The 5,761-nt window shown below is 38.8% G+C and overlaps 1 long non-coding RNA gene across 1 annotated transcript; it reads left to right on the top strand.

Moving 5' to 3' along the window:
* LOC126975119 (uncharacterized) lies at window positions 1-1,722 on the top strand. Its single transcript, XR_007731631.1, has 2 exons — window positions 1-233; window positions 1,012-1,722. It is a non-coding gene; the product is annotated as an uncharacterized LOC126975119 (long non-coding RNA).
* The last annotated feature ends 4,039 nt before the right edge of the window (window positions 1,723-5,761 follow it).

Genomic DNA, 5,761 nt, shown 5'->3' with positions numbered 1-5,761 from the left:
GAATCTTTAAAATAGGAAAAAGTTGAAAGTACTAAGAGATTGGATTTCCAACAGATTATTGATTCAAAACTATTTGATTAAGTTATTACCTTTCGTTTATATTTTTAATTAAGTGGCAGCGTTTCTTCATCTTCGGATTTGTTCCGCTATTTTAATAGTTAGCACTTTTATGATACGACCTGTACAAATACAAATACCTTTGAAGATGTTTCTCTACGGATATTTTGTTATTGGTAAGGCTGTTTTGAAATTATTTGTGCTAATAACCACACTTAGACTTACTTTATTCTATCATAAAAATACCTATTTAGTGTGTCAGTTCGCTATCCCGTCCGTCTTGATCCCTTAATCCAAGTAAAATTTTACAGCTTTAATAAACATAGATATTACATCATCAAGTGGTACGGCTAATCATGCCGAATATTTTATGACGTGGGCAAATCAAAACAAAATTCACTTGTCCTAGAATCAACCGAGATTGACTAAGAGAATATCGTTATTTAATGTATAGACGACTATTTTTTTTATGGAAGAGGAGGACAAACGAGTTTACGGGTCACCTGATGTTAAGTGATCACCGCTGCCCACACTCTCCTGCAAGACCAGAGGAATCACAGCGCTGCCGGCCTTTAAGAAAGGTGTACGCGCTTTTCTTGAACGTACCCATGTCGTGTCGTCCAAGAAGAAAGTTTCTTGAAAACTGCACAGTGGAGGCACATGCCACACATCCAGATGGTGGGAATGATATTCTAATGTGTTTTGTGTCGGTTGTGGGGTGTCGTGCGAAGGTGGAATTTGGCGGTAAGAATCAGGTGAAATAGCTCCCCGTGATAAATACGGTCTAAGACGCACAATGATTAGACGTTTCTACGCAACGCCACTACGACGAAACAACTAGAGTTGTTGTTGAGACGCCGTTGGAAAGGATTTTTCTTTTTACCACTTTTGTTCATAAATACCCTCCAAATATCTGTAAAGAATTGATTTATTCAATAATTGTTTATTTTGTAGCATTCATGATATTTCATCACACGCACCAAACCGAATTCAAAGTTATTGGAACAGTTGCTGAAGACACGAATAGTGAGCCTAAAGTTGAACTATACTTCGGTAAACTACTTGGCCTTTCAGGGAAGAATGGGCAGATCCAAAAAAATAATCCTCACCTTGCAATCGGACCTGCAATAGGAGCGGGTTTCAATAAGGCTTACGGAAAACGCTTACCTTCCAGCGGAATTAAAGAAAGTCGTTGCATCTTCTGGAATGTTGGGAGTCATTGTAAAATTGGAAAACGGGGATAATATTCTCATTCACGTTACATTTCAAGTTTACAATCTCATTCAAGTTTACACTCAAATTGGCATCATCAAAATAAAAGATTTTTTTTAAAACAACCCTGATAAAATGTAAATATGAAGTAATAATATCATTTTTAGCAGATTAGGTAGTGACTACCTGATGGCAATGATGACCACCAATCAAAAGATAATTTTGTCCCCCTATCCCCTTAACATAATTTTTACTCCCAATAAGCGAAAAGTCTTATAGAATATGAACATTATGGTTCTGGACAATGTATTACAGATTCAAAACGAAACTTTAGAAGATTTTCACATGACAATTAAAAAAATAATAATTGTTACTTTATATAAATTACAGAAATCTTGAGAAATGTACTTTTGCAACCGTCCCTATTAATATTATAGTTATGATTGATAAATATTTTGTGTTTTACTTTTGTATTTTTTTAGATTGCAGTTCAATCCTTTGGTACACATATATCCATATATAAGTTGATTGGTATGTCCGGATTGTACATAACTTGCCGGCTTTTAAGTTAGATGTATCGTAAACGTTTCGTGCGTTTGTATGTGGAAGAAAGTCTCTTGAAAACTGCACTGTGGCTGAACGCCAGAGCTACAGATTAAAATAAATAGACAATAAAAAAGAGACAGAGTATACGACGCTTCAAAGTCCTAGACTATTCGTTATTCGATTTGAATGGACCCTATTTTAAGTCGAATTCATATCAACAAATAACTATAATAATTATATAATACTAGCTGACCCGACAGACGTTGTTCTGTCAATAAACGGTTCGAGAGATATGGTAAATGCGTGGGTGGGATCGTGACACGACTAACTATATACGTAATGTATGGAGAAACTCTCTGTTTAAAGCTATACCACCATTTGTCTTGATTTCATTATAAGTTCAAAGGGAAAAAGCATTTCCTAATAACAAATTAAGACCAGAAATTGAATGAGGCTGTATAGATTTCGCTGTTAAGTCATTCGTCTTACCCGGTATTTCATGCGGGTTAAAAACGTAATTCGATCGATTAACTCTATACGCAGGGAGTTAAAGCCTCACCTAGTATATGAATACTGGGCCTCGAGCGTTGGCGAATTCGGCGGTCATGTGGAAGGCAATGCCAAATTGGCGTAGAAGAAGCTAAGCGTCATAATTAGAGCACGATAATACTTCAAGCCGGTCCACATTCTACAAAGCGCAAGTCTGGCCACATATGGAGTATTGCTGTCATCTCTGGTCAGGCGCACCCTAATATCACCTCGAACAATTATACACCGCGTAACACAGCGCTGTAAAACGCTGCGTTGTAAACGGCTCTATCACTTGGCGTTGCGTAGAGATATCACTTCATTGAGTGTCTTCTATCACAATATTCCGAAAAGCTTTTACACACTTCTGAGCCATTGGCTGCAATATCGCTGTTACCTACCTGGACGGGCAAACCATTATCATTGTGCAAACAGTTAGTATACGACCAAAAAAGCATAGGATTAGTTCTAATTAAATTTTCGGCTTTTTTCAACTTGTTGAGTCCAGCATTCTTGTTGAATAATAATTTTGTTTTTATCTCAGTACAGGAAATGGATCATAATTTAACTTGTTACCAAATGTTTAGCCATAGACGGTGATATTTTGCTTTCTCTTTAATAATTTTGATTAAGGGTTTAATAAACCAACTCTGGTCGTTAGTCGTTAATCATTGCATTTTGAACCTCATCATCAATGAGGTGCCATAGTAATTCATAAAAACTTGCCACGATGTCGTTTATTTTGCCGCAATTAGTAAAAAGGACCAATCTAAAGAACGTAACTGAAATTGAATGAGGGTATAATGAATAATATGATAAAGGTAAAGGTATTATGATTTTACTGCATTAAAAACATTACAGCTGAATTGTATTCCCAACATCCTAATCAGTTATTTGTCTACGTCAATAACTGATGGATATACATTATTGTAATATGTATTTTGTAGAATTAAGCGAAGAATACCACTGCCCATAAATAACCCTTCGGCCGAGAGCAAATATTAAGTTCAGGAAATTAAAAGAAAATATGAATTAATATGACATCTAGTATCTAAATACATTCTTAACGAATAGGGGATTGACAACAACACAATATTTTTGTTTGTAGTTTTTTAATTTGCACTTGTGTGATGGCTTGAGATTCATTTAAATTTAAAGAGAGTTACGTCGAAATATATTTTGTCTAATTGAGCAAATCATGTAAGATGGCCGTCGAGCCCAGCCACAAACAGGACTGATGGTCTTGAGTCAAAGCTGGCCTATGCTGATTACCAGGCGCGGAGACCCAGGCCGTACGCGCCGTAGGCGGCGTAGGGGGAGGCAATCCCGAGGGGGCCAGCGATGCCGTAGGGGACAGCTGCGTAGGGCGCGGCTACGTAGGGACCGGCAAGGTGAGCGCCGCGGACGGCCGCAGCGGCGCCGTCGATAGCGGCGGTTTGGGACTGAACAGCGGCAAGGCCGCTCCAGTAGGCGTTCTCGTGGACGTCGCGGCTTGCTCCGGTGATTTGACGGACTGCTTCAGTGTTGTGCTCGTTGATGAGTTCGGCGGCGCGGACCTGGCCCTCGCCGATCGACCGAGCAGTGTCCTGAGCGGCTACCGTGGCGTCGATAGCAGCGGCTTGCACATCGCCGGCGTTGGCGCCGTACACCACGGGGGACAGGATGGCGCTGGCCGCGGCATAGCCGATCAGGGCGACGAAAGCAATCTATAAAGAAATCCTAAACTGTAGCAAACTAATAAGTTGTAATAATACAAGGATTATTTTATTGGAGACTAAATAAGGAAGCCATGGAGATACGATGAGAATGCGAACCAAATTGAGCGACGTTACCTTCATGTGACATTGACTGACAGCGCGAGCCAAATATGCTCGCTCATTAAGCCTATACTTGTTCCTATTTCCAATAGTTTCCATCATTGTTACACTACTGTACTAGTCTGTATATACGCTTTACCAGAGTAGTTAAATCTTAATATTTCAATTAACACAACTATTTCCGCAATATATCAGTTAAAATCGCTAACAAATATGTTAAGCTGTTTCTAAAATCGTGCACAAACAAACTGACAGCAAAATATAAAAATAATTTGGCCTCGGTGACATAAATACAATGTGTTTAAATTGTTTTTTGTAAAAATTATACGTACAGACACGACACGCTTACTTAATCTTATGCAAAATTTCGACTGTTTATAGTTTTAATTAGTGAATGTTAATGCACTATACGTCGGAAGTCAATCATTAAAAACTTAATGGAATGCAATTTTTTTGATTTTTTCGTCCACTCCTACATATATATATGATTTGATTAAACTGCATGCGATGCATGTTGGTTGTCGACATATAATGAATTGGATTATACAGTTGACTCGCGTAACACCCTTGACCGGTAGTACGTGTGACACGAAAACTAGAACAATGCTGCATTATATTATGTAATGCGCAATTTTTTAAACTTGGCTTGCTTGGTACTGTATGACATGGGTACCTTCAATAAAAGCACCTGCACCCTGTTCTTCCTCGGAGCATAAAAATAATAGGGAAGTCCCAGGATGTCGTAAGGGGTGACTTAGGGCATTTCAACCAGAGGAAAGCTCGTTTACACAGGATGCCAGCTAGATTATGGGTAACACAACGGTGCCTTTTTCTGCCGTGAAGCAGTAATGTCTATACATTATTGTGTTTAGGTCTGAAGGGCGCCGTGGCTAGTGAAATTACTGGGCAAATGAGACTTAACATCTCATGTCTCAAGGTGACGAGCTCAATAATTATAGTGCCCCACAAAATTTTTGGGTTTTTCAATAATCCTGAGCGACACTGTGATGTAATGGGCAGGACGTATCAATTACCATCAATTGTAAGTCCTGCTCGTCTCGTCCCTTATAGTCATAAAAAAAAATTGTAACAGGCCCGCGTGATTTCTTTGGTATTACAGGAAAGTTTGCTGGCTGCCGATGATACCTTTCCATCAGATGACCCGCATGATCGTGTATCCTCTTCTGCCATAAAAAATACCTCAAGATAGCGCATTCTAAACACGTGTTTACAGCATTGGACGATTGAGTACTTTGAAAAGTGATTGTTGTTAAGAACTTGCCGAAACAGAAAACGTACAAGAAAGTAAATTGTTCGCGACAATTTATTTCTCGTAACAAAAACAACTTGTTGACAAGCGGTATCAATAGCTAATAATAATACCATTAAGGTCCGAGAAACACATCACAAAAAAACCCTATGGAGTCATGTCAAGAAGTGTCAATAATTTCCTTTCTCAGTGATGAGTTGCTTCACTTTGTACAATGTTTTATCACTAACACTAATCACGGGCACTTATATGATAAGCTGATAAGAGGTGCCTTACCAGGAATCTCATCGTGAACTTCAGGTGACTTCTCGTGAGCTACTGAATACTGTTC

Source organism: Leptidea sinapis, chromosome 34 (genome assembly GCF_905404315.1).
Source record: "Leptidea sinapis chromosome 34, ilLepSina1.1, whole genome shotgun sequence".
Classification (NCBI taxonomy): domain Eukaryota; kingdom Metazoa; phylum Arthropoda; class Insecta; order Lepidoptera; family Pieridae; genus Leptidea; species Leptidea sinapis.
The sequence above is the reverse complement of the archived record's forward strand: the minus strand, read 5'-3'. Positions and strand labels throughout refer to the sequence as shown.